The sequence below is a fragment of the Mobula birostris genome, chromosome 13, assembly GCF_030028105.1.
Source record: "Mobula birostris isolate sMobBir1 chromosome 13, sMobBir1.hap1, whole genome shotgun sequence".
In the NCBI taxonomy this organism is placed as follows: domain Eukaryota; kingdom Metazoa; phylum Chordata; class Chondrichthyes; order Myliobatiformes; family Myliobatidae; genus Mobula; species Mobula birostris.
The window spans coordinates 43,852,950-43,878,361 of record NC_092382.1 but is presented as its reverse complement, the minus strand read 5'-3'; the positions used below and the strand labels follow the sequence as shown (position 1 = coordinate 43,878,361).

General features: G+C 47.1%; 1 pseudogene; it reads left to right on the top strand.

The window, feature by feature from the left end:
• Nucleotides 1-372: 372 nt before the first annotated feature.
• LOC140207914 (uncharacterized) overlaps nucleotides 373-25,412 on the top strand; it is an 87,944-nt pseudogene continuing 62,904 nt past the window's right edge.

Here is a 25,412-nt window from a genome sequence, read left to right as displayed (position 1 = left end):
TATTTGCTGCCTGAACTGCAGAGTTCCTCCAGCATTGTGTGTGTGTGGGTCTCTGTATTTCCAGCAACTGCAGAATCTCTTACATTTGTAAGAGGATTGTACTTTGGCAGTAGATACACGGAATACCTGTTGATATTGAGCAAATCGTTTATGGGATCCGCTTTCTGTGTTAAAACAGCTACTGAGTACTCTACACAAAAAAAAAACGGAGGTCTGGACATGGAACCGAAGCTTGCCGGAACATTTAATGGCACCGTGATTACCCAGAAAGCTCGGCATAACAATTTTCGCCGTCGCTGAAGCACCGATCAAATGCGCAGGCGTCAGGGTTGATGTTTGTTCCCGACTATCGCGCATGCGCGCAGTACACTAAAGGCCTCGGAAAATCGGCTCCAGGTAAGAGACAGTTCGCTGGTGGGGTTTTCAACACCGAATTCGGGATAATTACTGTGAGTTCCGGATACCGTGACCCGTAATCCCGGGACAGTCCTGTTCTCTTCCCTCTCTCTCAGCCCCACGATCCGTACACGGGCCCCGGGGAGCTTCCCAGTGATGAGGGAATGGGAACCGATGGATCTCTCAGACAGAGCTGGGCTCCAGCTGTCTAAATGCAAGGATTGGGAACTCGGAGAAAGGGAACAAAATCTTTTACATCACCTTTGTTCTACCTCGTATCACAAACGAGAGAAAATCTGCAGATGTTGAAAATCCAAGCAACACACACGAATTGCTGGAGGAATTCAGCATTAGTACTCTTCCTTGGATGCTGCCTGGCCTGCTGAGTTCCTCCAGCATTTTGTTGTGTGTTGTTTCTTCTACCTGCTCTTGTTCTGGACTTTTCTACTCGTGAGAACACGTTTTGACCCACTCTGTCTGGGTACATAATTATATCAAACACTTTTGTCCTGGGCAACAAGTAGCTTTCACATCACAAATGTGCCGGACAGACTGCTGCCTTTCCCTTTATATTCATTGGCATTGCCATCAATAAGCTCAGCACCGTCAGACGCCTGGGGGGAGGGTTCAGGGGAAATATTTATGTACGATACAGAAACTGTGTGTATTGTGGTGATGCAAAAGTTGCTGGAGAATTTGCAAGTGGGAGGAAGTGGAGTGATATTTGGAAATCTGACTTTTAAAAGTGTCATTTAGCAAGCAAATCAGATATGGATGGTGTGCAAAAGCTGGAGTGAGAAAATTCTTCCTAACCCTCTACAGGCCTGCTACGTAGGTTGTGTGAGAATGCAGATGAACTTGATCAAACCCAGAGGATATCAAAGTTCTTATTGACAGTGATTTACTAGCTGTTAAAATGAGTACCTCTATTTAAAGTTCAGTGTGCACATATTGTTGTCACTGGGTAAAAATTGCACAGCACAAGATTTTTTGGCACACGGCTCATTACAAATTAGATGGGACATTGGTGGGAAGGTGGAGAGACTTCAAGTGTCCTTGACACCCTCACCTGCTAGGTGTGCATCCAGCTGCAGCTTGTAACCCTGCACGTTAGGGAGTTGGAGCTGGAAATGGATGAATTCCAGATCATTTGGGAGTTGGAGGGGGTGATGGATATGACATGAAGAGAACTGAGTTACACCAAAGGTGCAGGACACAGGAAACTGGGTGAGAGTCAGGAAGGGGAATGAGGTTAAATAGCCATCACTGAGTACTCTTGTTGCTATCCCACACAACAACAGGTGGACCACTTTAGAAACTGTTAGGGGGGATTACCTAGCAGAGGAATTTCAAAGGGCTGATAGAGGATTTGTTAGTTAGGGAATTAAAACTAGCAGAGATCTAATATACTAGTGGTGAGGCTTGCTAGCTAGTGCTAGTGTGTGGCAGGGGTTGGTGGTTAAATTAAAGTTGCAGGCGGGATTGGAGCCAGAATGGCAGAACAGATGGGTGGAGAGGGTGAATTGAAATGACTTATATCCTTAATATACATGAGGAGTAGAAATCTTTACATTAATTCTCCATCTAAATGTGCAATGTGTAATTTCTAGTAATTTATAATAAATAGTACAGTCATTATAACATAGTAATACAATTTCATCAGTATGAATTAATCAGTCTGATGGCCTGGTGGAAGTAGCTGTCCAGGAGCCTGTTGGGCCTGGCTTTTATGCTGCAGTACCATTTCCTGGAGGGTAGCAGCTGGAACAGTTTGTGGTTGGGGTGACTCGGATCCCCAATGATCCTTCGGGCCTTTATACGCACCTGTCTTTGTAAATGTCCTAAATAGTGGAAAGTTCGCATCTACAGATGCGCTGGGCTGTCTGCACCACTCTCTGCAGAGTCCTGCGATTGAGGGAAGTACAGTTCCCATACCAGGCAGTGATGCAGCCAGTCAGGATGCTCTCAATTGTGTCCCTGTTGAAAATTCTTAGGATTTGGGACCCCATCCCAAACTTCTTCAAGCTTCTGAGGTGGAAGAGGTACACAGCCACATACCACACAGCCGGTGTGCCAAGACCAGATGAGATCCTCGGTGATGTTCATGCCGAGGAACTTAAAGCTGTTTCCTCTCTCAACTCCAGATCCATTGATGTCTCCATTCCTTCTGTATTCCAAAACCAGTTCCTTTTTTTTTGTGACATTGAGGGAGAGGTTGCTTTCTTGACACCCAGACAGATGTTGTTCAGACAAAGTCAGCAATCAAAAGGTTGAGCATGGTGTGATGAATGTGCAGAGCTGTGTTTTTCAGAATGCAAGAAGCATCGTAGGAAAGCCAGATGAGCTCAGGTCATGGAATCATAATATTGTAGCCCTTACTGGGACTTGGTTGCATCCAACAGTCTGAGGGATTTAGAGGAACAAATTTGTAGAGAGATTGCAGACTATGCCAAGAAACATATGTTGATATAGTAAGTGATTTTAACTTTCCAAATATTGACTGGGTCGACCATACTGGAAAAGGACTATCTGGGGTAGAGTTTGTCAAATGTGTCCTTAATCAACATGTAGAGTTCCCAATGTAGAAGTGTGCAAAAAGCTATTAGGAAATGATCGAGGGCTAGTGACAAAAAATAGTGTATGGGAACACTTGTATCTGGTGATCATAATGCCATGAGATTCCAAGTCTTTATGGAAAAAGAGAGGTCTGGACCACGGGTTGAGATTCTTGGGAGTCCTCGTACAGGATTCCCTTAAAGTTAACCAGCAGGTTGAGTCAGTAGTGAAGAAGGCGAATGCAATGTTGGCATTCATTTCTAGAGGAATAGAGTATAGGAGCAGGGATGTGATGTTGAGGCTCTATAAGGCGCTGGTGAGAGCTCACTTGGAGTACTGTGGGCAGTTTTGGTCTCCTTATTTAAGAAAGGATGTGCTGACATTGGAGAGGGTACAGAGAAGATTCACTAGAATGATTCCGGGAATGAGAGGGTTAACATATGAGGAACGTTTGTCCGCTCTTGGACTGTATTCCTTGGAGTTTAGAAGAATGAGGGGAGGCCTCATAGAAATATTTCGAATGTTAAAAGGCATGGACAGAGTGGATGTGGCAAAGTTGTTTCCCATGATGGGGGAGTCTAGTACGAGAGGGCATGACTTAAGGATTAAAGGGTGCCCTTTCAGAACAGAAATGCGAAGAAATGTTTTTAGTCAGAGGGTGGTGAATCTATGGAATTTGTTGCCACGGGCAGCAGGGGAGGCCAAGTCACTGGGTGTATTTAAGGCAGAGATTGATAGGTATCTGAGTAGCCAGGGCATCAAAGGTTATGGTGAGAAGGCAGGGGAGTGGGACTAAATAGGAGAATGGATCAACTCATGATAAAATGAAGGAGCAGACTGGATGGGCCGAATGGCCGACTTCTGCTCCTTTGTCTTATGGTCTAAATTGGGGAAAGGTCAATTTTGATGGTATCAGAAAGGATCTGACAAGTGTGGTTTGGGACAGGCTGTTTTCTGTCAAAGGAGTACTTGGTAAGTGGGAGGCCATCAGAAGTCGAATATTGAATGTGTAGAGTTTATATGAGCGTGCCAAATTAAAAGTTGAAAGGTAACTGGTGCAGGGATCCTTGGTTTTCAAGAGATATTGAGGCCCCGGAGATCTTGTTCCTCTAAATGCCTCGGACTGTTGGGTGCTACCAAGACTCATTAATGACTGCACATCATAAATCAATGTCCTGAGCATATCTGATTTTTTTTTTTAGTTGTCTTCTGTTGGTTTTAAAAACTTTCCAGTAGTTTTTGTTGTATTATTTGCCCTCTCTTTGGCTTTTATATTGGCGTTGGCTTTGGCTTCTCATTTCAGCCACGGTTGTGTCCTCCTGCCTTTCCAATGCGTCCACTTCTTTGGGATGTATCTGCCATGCGCCTCCCGAGTTGCTCCCAGAAACTCCACCCATTGCTGCTCCATCGTTATTCCTACCAGTTTCCCCTTCCAATCAAGTTTGGCCAGCTTCTCTGTCATAGAAACATGGAGAAATTCTGTGCAGAAACAGGCCGTTTGTCCCCTCTAGACAATGATGATAACATTTAAGCTGTCTAATGCAACCACCTGCACCGGGACCATCACCCTCCATACCCCTACCATCAAGGTACTTATCCCAGCTTCACTTAAATGGTGAAATTGATCTGGCATGAACCACTTGTGCTGGCATCTCATTCCACACTGTCACAACCATTTCAGTGAAGAGTTTTCCCACATCTTCCCCTTAAATTTTCACCTTCACCACTTACCCATGACCTCTGGTTATAGTCCCACCCAACCTCAGTGGAAAAAGCCTGCTTGCATTTTCCCTCGTAATTCTGTATACTTTGAACAAACCCTCAAAGCAATGTATAATTTCCTTGTTTATGTTCAGAGCCTTTTTTACGTGTATAAGATGATGAGAGGCATTGATCGTGTGGATAGCCAGAGACTTTTTCCCAGGGCTGAAATGGCTAACACGAGGGGGCACAGTTTTAAGGTGCTTGAAAATGTGTATCAAGGGGATGTCAGAGGTAAGTTTTTCACACAGAGAGTGGTGGGTAAGTGGAATGCACTGCCAGCAATGGTGGTAGAGGCGGATACAATAGGATCCTTTAAGAGACTCTTCGATAGGTACATGGAGCTCAGAAAAACAGAGGGCTTTGCGTTATGGAAATTCTACGCAGTTTCTAGAATCGGTTACATGGTCGGCACAACTTTGTGGCCTGAAGGCTCTGTTTAATTTTTTTGATTTCTATGTTCTATGTTAAACAGCAAAACAACATTGGCTGTTCTCCAATCCTCTGGTACCTCCTCCTGTCACTAAGGATGATTTAATTATCTCTGCTAGGGGCCCCGACAATTTCTGCACTTACCTCCCGTAGAGTCCGAGGGAGCACCTTGTCATGCCCTGGAGATTTATCCACCCTAATCTGCCTCAGGATAGCAAACATCCTCTCTTTAATCTGTACAGGGTCCACGATGTTAATGCTGCTTTCCCACACTTCCATAGACTCTGTGTCCATGTAGAGATGATCTTCCCCGTCTGCTTTGGTTCCAAACATGGATTACCATTCTGGTCTTTCAGAGGACTAACCTTGTCCCTTGCAATACTTTTGCTCTTAATCTATCTCTGGAATCTGTTAGGATTCTCCTGTATGTTTTTTGTGAGGGCAACCTCATGCCTTCTTTTAGACATCCTGATTTATTTCTTATGTGTTCTCTTGCTTTTCTTATACTCCATAAGAACCTACCTGCCTCTCCCTGTTATGCAACTCCATTTTGTGCTTCACCAGGGTCTCAATATCTCTTGAAATCCAAGGTTCCCTACAGTTTTTATCTTTACCTTTTATTCTGACAAGCACATACCCGCTTTGTACTTTCAAAACTTCACTTTGAAGGCCTCCCATTTACCAAGCACACCTTTGTCATAAAGCAGCCTGTCCCAGAAAACAGTTGCCAGATCCTAGTGTCATAATTCCAGGGTTTGTTCCATGCCCTGAACACATCCGCCTTTCCTACGCTGCTCCCTGTATTGAAATATACAGGGCTCAGCATATTCACTGCACCATGCTCAACGTTTTCACTCCTGACTTTGTCTGAGGACTGAACGACATCTGTCTCCACAACCTCTCCACTATCTGTTCTGTTATTCAGGCTCCCATTCACCCTGCAACTTTAGTTTAAACATCCCCCCCTACCCCCACCTCTCGACATGCAGCTCTATCACCCCTTTGGCTTTCATCTCCCCGATCAATAAAAAGGAGTTGCATACCAGGTACAGGAAGATAGGAACAAATGGGATACTTATGAAGTTCGAGCCTCAGCTGTGGCAGCGTGTTTGTGTCCTTGAGCAAGGCACTTAACCACACATTGCTCTAGTGTCTGTGCGAGGAGTGGCGCCCCACACAGACTTCCAACCTGCGTCTTGTAAGGCATGAAAATGCCCGATGCAGGCCTGTCATGGTCTGAGTCGATGTTCTTTCCTTCCTTCCTATGAAGTACAGGAAATTCAAGTGAACACTTATGAAAGAAATAAAAGATGGCATGAGGTTGCCCCAGCAGACAAGGTTTAGGAGACTCTTCAGGGATTCTGCAGACCTGTTAAGAGCAAAAACGTTGCAAGGGAAAAAAATAATCCTCTGGAAGATCAGAATGGTAATCCATATGAGGAGACAACATAGATGGGGGAGATTTTTTTTGCATCCGTATTTACACTGGAGATGGACACAGTCTATAGAAGTGAGGCAAAGCAGCATCAACTTCATGGACCCTGTACAGATTACAGAGGTGGAGGTGTTTCCTGTCTTAAGGCAAATTACCATGGATAAATCCCCAGGGCCTGACAAGTTGTTCCCTGGGACCCTGTGGAAGACAAGTGAAGAAATTGTCGGGGCCCAAGCACAGATATATAAATCATCCTTAGTGACAGGTGAGGGACTGGAGGATTGGAGGACAGCCAATGTTGTTCCACTGTTCAAGGCAGGCTCTGAAAGTAAACTAAGAATTTGTATGTTGGTGCGCTTGACATCAGTACTGGGAAAGTTATTGGAATGTATGTGCAGGAACCAGATATATAAGTATTTGGATAGATGTGGACTGATTAAGGATAGACAGCATGGCTTTGTGCATGGTAGTTCATGGCTAACCAATCTTATAGAGTCTCTCAAGGAAGTTATCAGGAAAGTGGATGAAGGCAAGGCAGTGGATGTTGTCTACATGGACTTTAGCAAGGCACTTGACAGAGTCTCATATGGAAGGTTGGTCAAGAAGGTTCAGTCACTCAGCATTCAAGATGAGATAGTAAATTGGATGAGACACTGGCTTTGAGAGATGCCAGAGTGTGGTAGCAGATGGTTGCCTCTCTGACTGGAACCCTGTGACTTGTGGTGTGCCACAGGGATCAGTGTTGGGTCTGTTGTTGTTTGTCATCTATATCAGTAATCTGGATGACAGTGTGGTTCACTGGATCAGCAAATTTGTGGATGGCACCAAGATTGGTGGTGTAGTGGACAGCGAGGAAGACTATCATGGCTTGTCGTGCAATCTAGACCTGCTGCAAAAATGGGTTGTGAAACCAAAAAATGGAATTTAATGCAGACAAGTGTGGGGTGTTGCTTTTTGATAGGACATAGGCTGTACTCAGTGACTGGTAGGGCACTGAGGAGTGTTGTAGAAGAAAGGGGATCTGGGAATACAGGTCTATATTTCACTGAACGTAGTATCACAGTTAGATAGGGACAGAAGTTAGAAGATGATTTCTCCAACTTGCGTTGACCCTCACTGTAACAGTGTGATGTCAGATCACACCTTGGTGACTAAAGTGATCTGGTGTGAAATGTTGTCCTTCACCCACTGATGGATTTTGTAAATGTTTTTACAGGTTAAAAACGACAAGGAATCTATCTACAGGAATCTCGAACACAACACGCCAGTTTTTCTGTCTCTGTCCAGATATTTAAGAACTGGAGTAAGAGATTCACTCGATCATCCTTCCTACTCAGACTGTGGGGAGGGATTCACTCGCTCATCTGACCGACTGGCACGCCCGTCACTTCACACAGGAGAGATCCCATTCATCTGCTCAGACACTGGGAATGGATTCAGTCCCTCATCTCAACTGAAGGAATATCAGCAAGTTCACACTGGGACAAGGCCATTCACCTGTTCTGTGTGTGAGAAGGGATTCAGTCGGTCTTCCCACCTGTGGACACACCAGTCAGTTCACACTGGGCAGAGGCTGGTCATCTGCTGAATTTGTGGGGAAGGATTCACTCGGTCATCTGACCTGATGGCTCACCAGTCAATTCACACCGAGGAGCGGCCATTCACCTGCCCAGACTGCGGGAAGGGATTCACGTACTCATCTAAACTGAAGGGACATCAGAGAGTTCACACTGGAGAGAGGCCATTCACCTGCTCAGACTGCGGGAAAGGATACACTTGGTTATCTGAACTGAAGGTACATCAGAGAGTTCACACCGGAGAGAGGCCGTTCACCTGCTCAGACTGTGGGAAGGGATTCACTCGGTCATCCAAACTACTGGTACACAAGTCAGTTCACACAGGGGAGTGGCCGTTCACCTGCCTAGAATGTGGGAAGGGATTCTTTTGCTCATCTAATCTGAAGGTACATCAGCGAGTTCACACTGGAGAGAGGCCGTTCACCTGCTCAAACTGTGGGAAGGGATTCACTCGATCATCCCAGCTACAGAGTCATCAGCGAGTTCACACTGGGGAGAAGCCATTCACCTGCTCAGACTGTGGGAAGAGATTCACTCGGTCATCCCACCTACAGAGTCATCAGCGAGTTCACACTGGGGAGAAGCCGTTCACCTGCTCAGACTGTGGGAAGGGATTCACTTGCTCATATGAACTGAAGGTACATCAGAGAGTTCACACCGGAGAGAGGCTGTTCACCTGCTCAGACTGTGGGAAAGGATTCACTCAGTCATCTCAACTGAAGGTACATCAGCGAGTTCACACTGGGGAGAGGCCGTTCACATGCTCAGACTGTGGGGAGGGATTCACTCAGTCATCCCACCTACAGAGACACCAGCGAGTTCACACTGGGGAGAAGCCGTTCACCTGCTCAGAATGTGGGAAGGGATTCACTGAGTCATCCAGCCTACAGAGACACCAGTCAGTTCACACTGGAGAGAGGCCGTTCACCTGCTCGGACTGTGGGAAGGGATTCACTCGGTCATATGAACTGAAGGTACATCAGAGAGTTCACACTGGAGAGAGGCCGTTCACCTGCTCAGACTGTGGGAAGGGATTCACTCGGTCATCCCACGTACAGAGTCATCAGCGAGTTCACACTGGGGAGAAGCCGTTCACCTGCTCAGACTGTGGGAAGGGATTCACTGAGTCATCCAGCCTACAGAGACACCAGTCAGTTCACACTGGGGAGAGGCCATTCACCTGCTCAGACTGTGGGAAGGGATTCACTTCATCATTTCACCTACTGAGACACCAGCGAGTTCACACTGGGGAGAGGCCGTTCACCTGCTCAGTCTGTGGGAAGAGATTCTCTCGGTCATCCAGCCTACAGAGACACCAGCGAGTTCACACCGGGTCGAGGACGTTCACCTGCTCAGATATTGGGAAGAGATTCTCTCAGCCATCTCCACCAAATGTGCATCATTGAGTTCTCACTGGGGAAAGGCCATACACTGCTGTGAATGTTGGAAGGGATTCGCTCAGTAAACTAAACTTGTGACACACTACAGGGTTCACACTGGGGAGGAAGTTTCAATAAGCTGCATACCGGATATTTGTCCATCACCATTGCTGAATGCAATTTTGAGAGTGACTGTTGGTGCTGAACTCTGCAATTATTGCTGCTGGTCACCACACCCAGTTCTGCACCATCAGCACCCAGGACATGCACTTTTCTCACTGTTGCCATCAGGTGGGAGATACAGAAGCCTGAAGGCACACACTCAGTGATTCAGGAACAGCTTCTGCCCTTCTGCCATCCGATTCCTGAATGGACTTTGAAAGCTTTGGACACTTTTTTAATATGCAGCATTTGTGTTTTTACACATTTTAATCATGTATTCATTATGCATAATTGATTCACTTGTTTATTTACTATGTTTTAATTTATTTATTATTATTATTATTATTATCTATGCCAAAATATGTATTGCATTGAACTGCCGCTGCTAAATCAACAAATTTCACTTAAAATGCCGGTGATAATAAACCTGAAACCTGAAACCCTGGTCACTGGGCATGGGAGGAGTTTCTTCTGCTACACATTCACCTTTAATGGGACTGGAGTTCAATATTCTGGATCTGAGACAAATAAATCAGTTCTATTGTAAACTCTGTCTCTGGTACTTAGTGAATTTATAACACACCCTGTGTACAGTAAAGAGTCAACTCAGGCCGGCTGGACCCTGCCAGTGATTCTGTTCCATGACAGTCCTTTTAAATCCTCCCCTGTTGTTCCCCTCTTGCTCTCCCTGTGGTGATGGGTTCCAAAAGTCTCCACTCTGTGGGTGAAGAGGTTCCCCTTGAATTTTCTGCAGACTGAAGAAGTCAAGTTGACTGCAGTTCTGTCTGAGATGTTCTTCACCCCTCAAATCTCTGGGCTGAGGAAGAATGACATTGGTAGTTAACCTCCTTATTCATGGCTCATTTCCACATTATGGGTCATTTTCCCTGCTTCTGAAGTGTTTACATAGAATAACGTACAGCACCATACAGGCCCTTCAGCCTACAAAGTTGTGCCAAACATGCCCCTACCTTAGAAATTACTAGGGTTACCCATAACTGTTTCTAAGCTCCATGTACCAATCCAAAAGTCTCTTAAAATACCCTATAGTGTCCGCCTCCCCCACTGTTGCCGGCAGCCCATTTCATGCACTCACCACTCTCTGCGTACAAATCTTACCCCCAACGTCTCCTCTGTACCGACTCCCAAGCTTTGTACCTACTCCCTGTGCCCTCTTGTGGCAGCCATTTCAGGCCTGGGGAAAAGCCCATGACTATCCACACAATCAATGGCTCTCATCATCTTTTACACCTCTATCAGGTCACCTCTCATCTTCCTTCGCTCTGAGGAGAAAAGGATGAGTTCAGTCAACCTGTTTTCATAAGGCATGCTCCCCAATCCAGGCGACATCCCTGTAAATCTCCTCTGCACCCTTTCTTTTGTTTCCACATCCTTCCTGTAGTGAGGTGACCAGAACTGAGCACAGTACTCCAAGTGGGTTTTGACCAAGGTCCAATATAGCTGCAACATTACCTCTCGGCTCTGAAATTCAATTCCACGATTGATGAAGGCCAATACACCGTATGCCTTCTTAACCACAGAGTCCACCTGTGCAGCTGCTTTGAGCGTCCTATTGACTTGGACCCCAAGATCCCTCTGATCCTCCACAATGCCAAGAGTCTTACCATTGATACTACATTCTGTCATCATATTTGACCTACCAAAATGAACCATTTCACACTTGTCTGGGTTGAACTCCATCTGCCACTTCTCAGCCCAGTTTTGCATCCTATCAATGTCCCACTGTAACCTCTGACAGGCCTCCACACTCTCCACAACACCCCCAACCTCTGTGTCATCAGCAAACTTACTAACCCATCCCTTCAATTCCTCATCCAGGTTACTTCTAAAAATCACGAAGAGTAAGGGTGCGAACAGATAACTGAGGCACACAGCTGGGCAACGACCTCCTGGTTGTGCCCAGCTGGGAATCAGCATTTCTGGATTTGGTGTTGTGCAATGAACAGAATGAGATCACCTAAGGTAAAAGAACCCTGAGGGGAAAGCGATCATAATATAACTGAATTCATCCTGAAATTTGAGAGGGAGAAGCTAAGGTGAGATGTATCAGTACAACTGTGGAATAAGGACAATTACAGAGGCATGAGAGAGGAACTGGCCAAATTTGATAGGGAGAAAAACACTGGCAGGGATGACGACAAAGCATCAATGGCTGTAATTACGGGAAGCAATTCTGAAGACACAGGATAGATATGTTCCGAAAAGGAAGAACTATTCTAAAGACAACATCATACAACCACGGCTGATGAGAAGGCAAAGCCAACGTAAAAGCCAAAGGGAGGGCAGATAACAGAGCAAAAACTGGTGGGAAGTTAGATGATTGGGAAACTTTTCTATACCAACAAGAGGCAACTAAAAAAGTAATTAAGAAATGAAGGATGGAATATGAAGCTAGCTTATTACATTAAACATGATACCAAATGTTTCTTCAGATACATAAAGTGTAAAAGAGAGGCAAGAGTGGGTATCGAACCAGGGGAACCGATGCCTGGGGAGGGTGGGGTGAGTAGTAATAGGGGACAAGGAGATGGCGGGTGAACTGAATTAGTACTTCATATCAGTCTTCATTGTGGAAGCAACTGACGGAAAGGTGGAAGTCCAGATGTCCGTGGTCAGAAGTGTGTGAAGTTGCCATTACTCAAGAGAAGGTTCCTGGGAAACAGAAAAGGTCTGAAGGTAAATAGATAACTGGACCAGATGGTGTACATCCCAGATTTTTGCAAGAGGCGGCCGAAGAGATTGTGGAGCTATTAGTAATGATGTTTCAAGAATCAATGAAGTCTGATATGGTTGCGGAAGACTCCAAATTTGGAAATATCACTCTGCTATTCAAGAAGGGAGAGAAATAGAAGAACAGAAGTTTTAGGACAGTTAGTCTGACCTCATTGGTTGGGTAGATATTAGTGTCAGTTGTTCGGGATGTGTTCTCAGGGCACTTTGAGGCACATAATAAAATCGGCCTTCAGCATGTTTGCCTCAAGGGAAAATCTTGCCTGAACAGTGTGTTGAAATTCTTTGAATTTATTGAAGTGGTAATAGCAAGATAGACAAAGGAGAATCGGTTGATGATGTGAACCTGCAGTTTCACAGGGTGTTTCACAAGGTGCCACACATGAGGCTGGTTAACAAGTTATGAACCCATGATATTACAGGTGTTGCATACCTCATGGGTATCTTGTGACTGTCTTATGACCATGATGATACAATGATACAAAGATTGGAGGTGTAGTAGACAGTGAGGAAGGTTTTCAGAGCCTGCAGAGGGACTTGGACCAGATGGAAAAATGGGCTGAAAAATGGCAGATGGAGTTTAATACAGACAAGTGTGAGGTATTGCATGTTGGAAGGACAAACCAAGGTAGAACATACAGGGTTAATGGTAAGGCACTGAGGAGTGCAGTAGAACAGAGGGATCTGGGAATACAGATACAAAATTCCCTAAAAGTGGTGTCACAAGTAGATAGGGTTGTAAAGAGAGCTTTTGGTACATTGGCCTTTATTAATCAAAGTATTGAGTATAAGAGCTGGAATGTTATGATGAGGTTGTATAAGGCATTGGTGATGCCGAATCTGAAGTATTGTGTTCAGTTTTGGTCACCAAATTACAGGAAGGATATAAATAAGGTTGAAAGAGTGCAAAGAAGGTCTACAAGCATGTTGTCAGGACTTGAGAAACTCAGTTACAGAGAAAGGTTGAATAGGTTAGGACTTTATTCCCTGGAGCGTAGAAGAATGAGGGGAGATTTGATAAAGGTATATAAAATTATGATGGGTATAGATAGAGTGAATGCAAGCAGGCTTTTTCCACTGAGGCAAGGGGAGAAAAAAAAACAGAGGACATGGGTTAAGGGTGAGGGGGGGAAAGTTTAAAGGGAACATTAGGGGGGGCTTCTTCACACAGAGAGTGGTGGGAGTATGGAATGAGCTGCCAGACGAGCTGGTAAATGCGGGTTCTTTTTTAACATTTAAGAATAAATTGGACAGATACATGGATGGGAGGTGTATGGAGGGATATGGTCCGTGTGCAGGTCAGTGGGACTAGGCAGAAAATGGTTCGGCACAGCCAAGAAGGGCCAAAAGGCCTGTTTCTGTGCTGTAGTTTCTATGATGTAATTAAGTATGAGATGAGCATGATGTAATCGTCTTGTGGAGATCACATGATGTAATTTTCCCACCGATGTGAGGTCACGTGATGACATGTTCTCACCAGGTATATAAAGGGAGACCTCTGGTGCGATGTAGTTAGTTTTTCCAGTTGAGTTTTAAGTTTAGTTTGTTATTTAATTCGTCAGATACTCTGTTATGCTGCATATTCGTTTAGTTTCCCTCTAAAGTGAAGGTCTACTTTCTATTGTGAGTAGTATTGGAGAGTGAAGACCTTACTAAAGTACAGGAACTCACAGAGTCAGGTAAAGCTGATGTCGTTCGGCTCTCTTGGAGAGGATCGACCTTTATTGAATCTTTGTTCAAGAAATAGTGACCTGCATCTGACATATCATCTGCTAAAGCAGGAAGAATTGTGCAGTAACTATTCTCCAGAGGAAAAGGTCAGTTCCTTTAAACCATTTTATTTCCGTCGCCGTGAATCCTGCGGACAAGGCAGGTTCCGGCTGGGGTCAGCAGTAATGTCACGTCCTCGAGGAATTCTTTACTTTAGGAAAGTCTCTCCTAACTGAATGTATAAATCTCTCGGACTTTCGAATTTACCATTCTAAGAACTGGGTTCGAATTTACCACCTTAAGAACTGTTTTCGCATTTACCCTTTTAAGAACTGTTTCAGAGTTGCCGTAGATCAGTTAACTTCTGATTAAGTTAGTCGTTTAAATACATTTCGCTACTTTTGAGCAGAGTTTAATAAATGTTTGTTTGTTTTTATAAAACCTGACTCAATTCTATATTCATTGTTACCGGTCACTTGACATGGGAAAGATTATTGCATGGATAAAACAGTGGCTGATTGGCAGATGCAAAGGATAGTAATAAGGGGACGTTTTCTGGTTGGCTGCCGGTGACTAGCAATGTTCCACAGGACTTGGATGACAGAATTAATAGCTGTATTGCAAAGTTTGCCGATCATATCAAGAGAGATGAAGGGCCGGGTAGTTTTGAGGAAGCAGAAAGGCTATAAAAGGACTTTGGCGTTTAGAGGAAAGGGCGTAAATGAAGCAGATGAAATACCGTGTCGGGAAGTGTATAGCCATGCACATTGGGGAAAGAAATACCGAATACACTATTTTCCAAATAGTCTAAGCTTGGCAGCACTTGTGCAGGATCCCTTAAAGGATAATTTGTAGGTTGAGTCGGCGGTGAGGAAGACACCGAGTCCTAGCCCAGACCCTGAGTCCCAGCCTAGTCCAGTGCCTGAGTCCTTGTGTTGTCATGGTCCGGTCCGTGAAGTCCGCATTCCGGTTCAGGGTCAGGTCCGCGGACTCAGGACTCCGGGTCTTCCAGCTGGCCCTCGTTTGGTTGAGTTAATCTTAGGCACTTGATTCCCATCTTTAGCTTGGAATATAAGTAGCCTTGGGGTTGAGTGTGGTCTGCTGGTTTGTCTCGTTAGTCCCCTTTGGAGCAACCTGCTGATGGAAGGCTAGTGAAACCATCCGTGATCTCTCGGCCTGGTTGGAGGACCAACGCTTCATTGAGCCTTGTTGCCACTCGTCAGAGCAGTCATCGTGGTATGGATTGGCCGTTTCTGTAGCCAGCCAAGGTTGCTGACTGCCACGAGACTCAGAGCCACCCCAGGTTGAGCTGCTTTCCTGTCCTTGCCTCTGTTGGGTAAGCCAGGCTGTAATTGCCGTTACCCTGTGGTTGGGTCGGTCCCTCCCTGTACCTTGTCTCCGTCGGGTGAAGTTCTGTGTCCTTCACAGGGGTCCCATGTCCTGCCCAGGAAAAGGTCCAAGAACCCAAGCCTTGAAGATCCCAAGCCAAGTTCCAAGAGCACAAGCCTCGAAGACCTAAGACCTCAGCCTGCAGCCATGCTCAAGACCCAGGACCCCACCCTGCAGCAAAGCTCAAGGCCCAGGACCCCAGCCAGCGGCAAAGCTCAAGGCCCAGGACCCCAGTCTGCAGCCAAGCTCAGGACCCAGGACCCCAGCCTGCACCCAAGCTCAAGACGCAGGACCCCAGCCTGCAGCCAAGCTCAAGACCCAGAACCCCAGCCTGCAGCCAAGCTCAGGGCCCAGGACCCCAGCTTGCAGCCAAGCTCAGGGCACAGGACCCCAGCCTGCAGCCAAGCTCAAGACCCAGAACCCCAGTCTGCAGCCAAGCTCAGGGCCCAGGACCCCAGCCTGCAGCGAAGCTCAGGGCACAGGACCCCAGCCTGCGGAGAAGCTCAGGGCCCAGGACCCCAGCCTGCAGCGAAGCTCAGGGCCCAGGACCCCAGCCTGCAGCCAAGCTCAGGGCCCAGGACCCCAGCCTGCAGCCAAGCTCAGGGCCCAGGACCCCAGCCTGCAGCCAAGCTCAGGGCCCAGGACCCCAGCCTGCAGCGAAGCTCAGGGCCCAGGACCCCAGCCTGCAGCCAAGCTCAGGGATAAGGACCACAGCCTGCAGCCAAGCTCAAGACCCAGGACCCCAGCCTGCAGCCAAGCTCAAGGCCCAGGACCCCAGCCTGCAGCCAAGCTCAAGACCCAGGACCCCAGCCTGCAGCCAAGCTCAGGACCCAGGACCCCAGCCTGCAGCCAAGCTCAAGGCCCAGGACCCCAGCCTACAGCCAAGCTCAAAACCCAGGACCCCAGCCTGCAGCCAAGCTCAAGGCCAAGGACCCCAGCCTGCAGCCAAGCTCTGGACCCAGGACCCCAGCCTACAGCCAAGCTCAAGGCCCAGGACCCCAGCCTGCAGCCAAGCTCAGGGCCCAGGACCCCAGCCTGCAGCCAAGCTCAGGACCCAGGACCCCAGCCTGCAGCCAAGCTCAAGGCCCAGGACCCCAGCCTGCAGCCAAGCTCAGGACCCAGGACCCCCAGCCTGCAGCCAAGCTCAAGGCCCAGGACCCCAGCTTACAGCCAAGCTCAAGGCCCAGGACCCCAGCCTGCAGCCAAGCTCAAGGCCCAGGACCCTAGCCTGCAGCCAAGCTCAAGGCCCAGGACCCCAGCCTACAGCCAAGCTCAAGGCCCAGGACCCCAGCCTGCAGCCAAGCTCAGGACCCCAGCCTGCAGCAAAGCTCAGGACCCAGGACCCCAGCCTACAGCCAAGCTCAAGGCCCAGGACCCCAGCCTGCATCCAAGCTCAGGGCCCAGGGCCCCAGCCTGCAGCCAAGCTCAGGGCCCAGGACCCCAGCCTGCAGCCAAGCTCAAGGCCCAGGGCCCCAGCCTGCATCCAAGCTCAGGGATAAGAACCCCAGCCTGCAGCCAAGCTCAAGGCCCAGGACCCCAGCCTACAGCCAAGCTCAAGGCCCAGGACCCCAGCCTGCAGCCAAGCTCAAGGCCCAGGACCCCAGCCTGCAGCCAAGCTCAGGACCCAGGACCCCCAGCCTGCAGCCAAGCTCAAGGCCCAGGACCCCAGCTTACAGCCAAGCTCAAGGCCCAGGACCCCAGCCTGCAGCCAAGCTCAAGGCCCAGGACCCCTGCCTGCAGCCAAGCTCAAGGCCCAGGACCCCAGCCTGCAGCCAAGCTCAGGACCCCAGCCTGCAGCAAAGCTCAGGACCCAGGACCCCAGCCTACAGCCAAGCTCAAGGCCCAGGACCCCAGCCTGCATCCAAGCTCAGGGCCCAGGGCCCCAGCCTGCAGCCAAGCTCAGGGCCCAGGACCCCAGCCTGCAGCCAAGCTCAAGGCCCAGGGCCCCAGCCTGCATCCAAGCTCAGGGATAAGAACCCCAGCCTGCAGCCAAGCTCAAGGCCCAGGACCCCAGCCTACAGCCAAGCTCAAGGCCCAGGACCCCAGCCTGCAGCCAAGCTCAAGGCCCAGGACCCCAGCCTGCATCCAAGCTCAGGGATAAGAACCCCAGCCTGCATCCAAGCTCAGGGATAAGAACCCCAGCCTACAGCCAAGCTCAGGGCCCAGGACCCCAGCCTGCAGCCAAGCTCAAGGCCCAGGACCCCAGCCTGCATCCAAGCTCAAGGCCCAGGACCCCAGCCTGCATCCAAGCTCAGGGATAAGAACCCCAGCCTGCATCCAAGCTCAGGGATAAGAACCCCAGCCTGCAGCCAAGCTCAAGGCCCAGGACCCCAGCCTGCAGCCAAGCTCAAGGCCCAGGACCCCAGTCTCTCTCTGTGGTAATCGGTTCCAAACAGTCACCACTCTGTGGGTGAAGAGGTTTCCCTTGAATTCTCTGCAGACTGAAGAAGTCGAGCTGACTGCAGTTCTGTCTGAGATGTTCTTCGCACCTCTAACCTCTGGGCTGAGGAAGAATGACATTGGGAGTTAACTTCCTTAGTCACTACTCATTTCCACGTTATAGGTCATTTTCCCTGCTTCTAAAGTTTTGTTGAAAACACCACTGTTCTCTAAAGACTGAAAACAGAATGGGAAACCATCAGTTGAATGTTCAACAGAGCAGGGTCAGAAACCAGAGGCGGGTTTGCACAGGGCAGAGTTTGGGGATCTTGACGACGGTCGGGGTAAGAACGTATGATGAGGAGAAGGGAATCAGCAGTGGGGTGTGGCAACGAATGACAGAGTAACAACATTTGGAAGCTGATTGAGAGAGAAAATCTTTCGGTTGTCTGACTGGTGACGCAAACAATGCCTGTGGTGAGATGCTCCTCTGGTCGAGGAACATGTGTGTGTTGGGAATGGTTTTATCTATTGAGGGAGTTGTTCCTGCGTGTTTATCCTGTAATATTATATCTGAATGGTTATTATGGATTGTCCTATCTGAAATTATGTATTGATTATCATATAATTTGTAAGATTTTGACTCTAAAACTGGATCTGGCTTGAATTTATGGTGCCTTTATGAAATGGTGGAGGGCATTCATGAGTTTGTATTTGAAAGCAAGATGTTGGTGAATGACACTTGCAACTTGATGGTACCAGCGTAATTAATCAGATTGAGTTAAACTGCTGCAGGATCCCAGAATGTGTTGGATTGTGTCTGGTTTCTCTTGGCATTTTCTGCACTTGTTACCTGGTTTCTTTGTCTTTTATGTACTTTTGATATTTTAAATGTTAGTCACCTTGTCCTGTATTTCCGAAAGTAACCCCTGTTTCTGAGAAGAGGTCTCCAACTCTCAGTCAGGTGCTTGATGCTTCCCTGTCACCATCTTGTCTGCTCAGATCATTGGGATGTCTCCCATGGAGGGTCATCCTCATTCCACTCGTTATTTTTCCATAGTGATGAATAATGTTTCTGAGTTGGCCTCTCATTTAAGTTTTCTGGTCTGTATTTCTTATCAGAATTGCACCTACCTGCATAGTGTGGTGAATCCTGTTTATTTTGTATGAAAATATATACTTCACTTTACTTTACTTCACTTTATTGTTGCTAAGGAATTGATACTAGAGCGTACAATCATCACAGATATATTTGATTCTGCGCTTCGCGCTCCCTGGAGTACAAATCGATAGTAAATAGTAAAAATTCAAATTATAAATCATAAATAGAAAATAGAGAAGGGAAAGTAAGGTAGTGCAAAAAAAAAATGGAGATGCAGATCCGGATATTTGGAGGGTACGGCCCAGATCCGGGTCAGGATCCGTTCAGCAGTCTTATTACAGTTGGAAAGAAACTGTTCTCAAATATGGCTGTACAAGTCTTCAAGCTCCTGAGCCTTCTCCCTGAGGGAAGAGGGACGAATAATGTGTTGGCTGGGTGGGTCGTGTCCTTGATTATCCTGGCAGCACTGCTCCGACAGCGTGCGGTGTAAAGTTAGTCCACGTACGGGAGATTGGTTTGTGTGATGTGCTGGGCCGTGTTCACGATCTTCTGCAGCTTCTTTCAGTCTTGGACAGGACAACTTCCATACCAGGTTGTGATGCACCCTAGAAGGATGCTTTCTGCAGTGCATCTATAAAAAATAGTGAGGGTTTTAGGGGACAGACCAAATTTCTTTAGCTTTCTCAGGAAATAAAGGCGCTGGTGGGCCTTCTTGGCAGTGTACTCTGCTTGGTTGGACCAAGTCAAGGTCATTTGTGATATTGACCCCAAGGAACTTAAAGCTTTTGACCTGTTCCACTTGCTCACCACTGATGTAAATGGGGTCGTGCTGTCCGCTTCTCCTTCTGAAGTCAACAACCAATTCATTCGTCTTGCTGACATTGAGGGATAGGTTATTGTCTTCGCACCATGCCACCAGGTTCTTAATTTCCTCTCTGTACTCAAACTCATCATTACCCGGGATACGGCCTACAATTGTTGTGACATCAGCAATATTGTACGTTTGTATATTGTATATTTATGTACGATACAGAAACTGGTGTCACCTGTGTGTGTTGTGGCGATGCAAAAATTTGCTGGAGAATTTGGAAGTGGGAAGAAGTGGGGTGATATTTGGATATCTGACTTTCTAAAGCATTATTTAGCAAGCAAACCACAGATGCTCGGTGTGCAAAGCTCTGGTGAGAAAATCCTTCATTACCCGTTACAGGCCTGCTACATAGGTTGAGTGCGAGTGCAGATGAACTCCATCAAACCCAGAGGAGATCAAAGCTCTTATTGACAGTGATTTGCCAGCTGTTAAAAGAAATACCTCTCTATTTAAAATTCAGTGTGCACATGTTGTTATCAGTGGGTAAATATCGCACAGCGCCAAGATTTTTTGGCACACCAGTCATGACAAATTAGAGAGGACATTGGTGGGAAGGCGGGGAGACCTCCAGTGTCCTTGACACCCTCACCTACAAGATGTGCATCCAGCTGCAGCTTGTAACCCTGCACTTCAAGGAGCTGAAGCTGGAAATGGATGAATTCTGGATCGTTAGGAAGTCGGAGAGGTTACAAATATGACATTAAGAGAGGTGAGTTGCACCAAAGGTGCAGGACACAGGATACTCGGTGAGAGTCAGGAAGGGGAATGAGGTTAAATAGCCATTGTAGAGTACTCTTGTTGCCATCCCCCACAAGAACAGGTGGACCACTTTAGAAACTGTTCGGGGTATTACTGAGCAGAGGAAAGTCAAAGGGGTGATAGGGGATTTGCTATTTTGGGAATTAAAACTAGCAGAGATCAAATATCCTAGTGGTAAGGCTTGCTGGTGCTAGTGTGTGATGGTGGTATGGTGGTTAAACTAAATTTGCAGGAGAGATTGGAGTCAGAATGCCAGAACAGATGGTGGAGAGGGTGAATTGAAATAAATTGTATCCTTAATATACATGAGGAGTAGAAATCTTTACATTACTTCTCCATCTAAATGTGCAATGTGTAATTTATAATACATTGTTTGTACATGGGACAGTCATTATAACTCAGAAATACAATTGCATCAGTATGAATTAATCACTCTGATGGCCTGGTGGAAGGAGCTGTCCCGGAGCCTGTTGGTCCTGGGTTTTATGCTGTGGTACTGTTTTCCGGATGGCAGCAGCTGGAACTGTTTGTGGTTGGGGTGACTCGGGTCCCCAATGATACTTCAGGACTTTTTACACACCTTTCTCTGTAAGTGTCCTAAATAGTGGGAAGTTCACATCTACAGATGCACTGAGCTGTCCGCATCACTCTCTGCAGGTTCCTGCGATTGAGGGAAGTACAGTTCCCATACCAGGCAGTGATGCAGCCAGTCAGGATGCTCTCAATTGTGTCTCTGTAGAAAGTTCTTAGGATTTGGGACCCATACCAAACTTCTTCAATCATCTGAGGTGAAAGAGGCACACAGCCACATACCACACAGCCAGTATGTACAGACCACGTGAGATCCTCGGTGTTGTTCATGCTGAAGAACTTAAAGCTGTTCACTCTCTCAAACCCAGATCCATTGCTGTCAATAGGGGTCAGCCTGTCTCCATTCCTCCTGTAGTCCACAACCAGCTTCCCTGTTTTTGTGACATTGAGGGAGAGGTTGCTTTCTTTACACCCAGACAGATGTTGTTCAGACAAAGTCAGCAATCAAAAGGTTGAGCATGGTGAATGTGCTGAGCTGTGTATATCACAATGCAAGAAGCATCGTAGGAAAGCCAGATGAACTCAGGACAGGGAATTATGATATTGTAGCCATTACTGGGACTTGGTTGCACCCAACAGTCTGAGGGATTTAGAGGAACAAATTTGTAGAGAGATCGCAGACCATGCCAAGAAACAAAAGTTGATTCAGTAAGTGATTTTAACTTTCCAAATATTGACCGGGTCTCCCATACTGGAAAAGGACTATCTGGGGTAGAGTTTGTCAAATGTGTCCTTAATCAACATGTAGAATTCCCAATGTAGAAGTGTGCAAAAAGCTATTAGGAAATGATCCAGGGCTAGTGACAGAAATTAGTGTACGGGAACACTTTGTATCTAGTGATCATAATACCATGAGATTCCAAGTCAATATGGAAAATGAGAGGTGCATAAGAGAGATTTTAAATTGGGGAAAGGTCAATTTTGATGGTATCAGAAAGGGTCTGACAAGTGTGGTTTGTGACGGCTGTTTCCTGGCAAAGGAGTACTTAGTCAGTGGGAGGCTTTCAGAAGTGGAATTTTGAGTGTGCAGAGTTTGTATGAGCCTGCCGAATTAAAAATTGAAAGGTAGCTCGTGCAGGGTACTTTTTTTTTAAGTTATCTTCTGTTGGTTTTAAAAACTTACCAATACTTTTTGTTGTATTATTTGTCCTCTCTTTGGCTTTTATGTTGGCTTTGGCTTCTCATTTCAGCCATGGTTGTGTCCTCCTGCCTCCCAATGCTTCCACTTCTTTGGGATGTATCTACCATGCACCTCCCGAGTTGATCCGAGAATCTCCAGCCATTGCTGCTTCGTTGTCATTCTTACCAGTTTTCCCTTCCAATCAAGTTTGGCCAGCTTTTCTATAATAGAAACAGGGAGAAGTTCAGTACAAAAACATCCCATTTGGCCCAGTTAGCCAATGCTGAAAATACATTTAAGCTGACTAATGCAACGTCCTACACTGGGACCACTGCCCTCCATACCCCTACCATCAAGGTACCTATCGAAGCTTCTCTTTAATGGTGAAATTGATCTGGCATTAACCACTTGTGCTGGCATCTCATTCCACACTGTCACAACCATTTCAGTGAAGAGTTTTTCCACATGTTCCCCTTAAATTTTCACCTTCACCACTTATCCATGACCTCTGGTTATAGTCCCACCCAACCTTAGTGGAAAAAGCCTGCTTGCATTTACCCTCATAATTGTGTATACTTCAAACAAATCCACAAAGCAGTGTATAATTTCCTTGTTTATGCTTAGCGTATTTTTTACATGTATAAGATGATGAGGGGCATTGATCATGTGGATGGCCAGCGGCTTTTTCCCAGGACTGAAATGGCTAACACGAGGGGACATGGTTTTAAGGTGCTTGAAAATGTGTACCAAGGGGATGTCAGGGGTAAGTTTTTCACACAGAGAGTGGTGGGTAAGTGGAATGCACTGCCAGCAATGGTGGTAGAGATGGATACAATAGGGTCTTTTAAGAGACTCTCAGATAGGTACATGGAGATTACAAAAATAGAGGGCTATGTGTTAGGGAAGTCCTAGGCAGTTTCTGGAGTAGGTTACATGGTCAGCACAACTTTGTGGCCTGAAGGCTCTGTAATATGTTGTATATTTCATTGTGGGGATCTCATCCACGGACGATTCTGCTCATCTATTGTCTAACTCTTCCTTCTGTAGCAGTGTTTCCCAACCTATTTTACCCCTAGTGCCGCGAGTCAAGGCGAACTGTCGAGCATCCAACTTGCTAATCTATGCATCCCCAACAACGTCTGTGAGGTTGGTAAGGTCGGTCGAGATTGCCGAGGGTGACGATGATTGCTCAAGGCCTGCAGTGCTTTGCTTCTTCCTGTGTCCCAGTGCCACATCCTGTTTTGGAAGTGCCTGCTCTACTAAAGGTCGGTCAGGTCTGATGTCTCAAATTGGGGGTGGGGGTCGCTGACCGCTCCACCAATTATCTTGAACGCCCGCCCCCCCGCCCGGTGATCGTTATTTGCTCCTAAAGGCATCTTCGGACACGTCACCGTCCCCAGAGGTAATCACTGTTTTATTGTGATAATTTCCTCATATTTCTGGTTTGAGCTTTCATTTCAGTTCAGAATAGCACATGCTCGCACCGTGTTGGATCCTGCTTTCGTTGATGGAAATATATCCTCAGATGATTGACTGTGAGTGGGACAGAGGGAGTAGAACTCCCCCAACACTGTGTCTGAGTGTGCGCAGCTCCCTCAACATCTCGCTACCTCCTCTCTCCATAGTGAGCTCACTTTATCTGTCATCCCTTTCCTCCCTACCCTTCACCCTCCTCACTCCTCAGCACACCATCCTGTTTCTCTCCTCCATCTTCTCTTACTCTCCCCTTCCTCCTCTCCTCCTCTCCGCTCACACTTTTACACCCATTCCGTCTCCCTCACCTCCCTCTCTTACTCCGCTCACCTCAACTTTCTATCACTCTCACTTCTCCCCTTTCTGTCTCCAAAGCACCACCATCATCACCCGCTGCCCCCCGCCCCCCAACCATGACAGACTGACACTGAATCTCGGCCCGTGTTCACACCAGGATAGCACCCCGTCCTACGTCACAATGTGCGATGGTGACAGAGACACAATTGTCGACAAGGCAACCAGCCTTGGTGTTCTGTCTGGACATCGGAACTCACTGACATTCGGAGTCGGATGAAGCAGACACTGAGGGAGAGAGAACCAAGGGGAAGAGGGAGACTGGTTGAGTGAGAGTGAACGGGACAGACTGAGGAGAGTTGGGAGGGAAGTGTCCGAGGCGAGAAACAGAGGGGAGAGAGACGGCGGAAACAACCAGTGAGCGGAGAGAATGGCGGGAAGTGAAATGGACGTGGGTGAGAAATACTTGGGGAGTGAGTGAGGGGGCAGAGAGTGGCGTTGGAGGGAATGACAGAGGAGAGAGATTGGAGGGAATATGGGATGGAAGAGAGATGGGGAGTTAAACTGAGATAGAAACCAGGGATTGAGACGGTGGAGATAAGCGAAGTAAAGAGACGGGCGATTTGATACCTCTGTTGATCAGTGGGAGAGAAGCGGACAGGAATCGAAAAGGGCCACTCATTTTAAATTGAGATGTATGGAAATTATTGGAATTCTAAAGCTTCCTTGTAATTTCTTTTAGGATCAGTGAAGTGTTTATCTATCTACCTAGCTGAGTTGAGTGTACGTTTTTCTTAAGATTCGCTGCCCCGAGGGCGTGAAGGCGGGTGTCTGGGTACATTTGAGGTGGAGATAGAGGGGAATGGGCACAGAACCATAGATCAGTCACGGCCGTGTTGAATAAACATATTACCACAAGACTTCCTCCTCATCTCCCTTCTGAATTGATTTCCCTGTAGTCTGGGGGTGTGCCCCTGGTCCTGGGCTCTGCCTTAAGGGAAACATCCTGTCCACATCCTCCCTATCTGGGCTTTTCAGTATTCGGGAACTCTCCCTCTAAGCAGCGGGAACAGGCACAAAAACACCAAATACCATGAGCTGTGGCCTTGTTAATCAGCCTCAGGTGCAGCACCTTGTTTGTTAAAGACCATCTGAAAATCCAAACAAACAACATTCACCGCTGTTCTTATTTCACCACAGAATTCCAACAGATTTATCTGGGAATATTTCTCCCGAGGAAAACCATGCCGACTTTGGCTGTACTTTATCATCCGC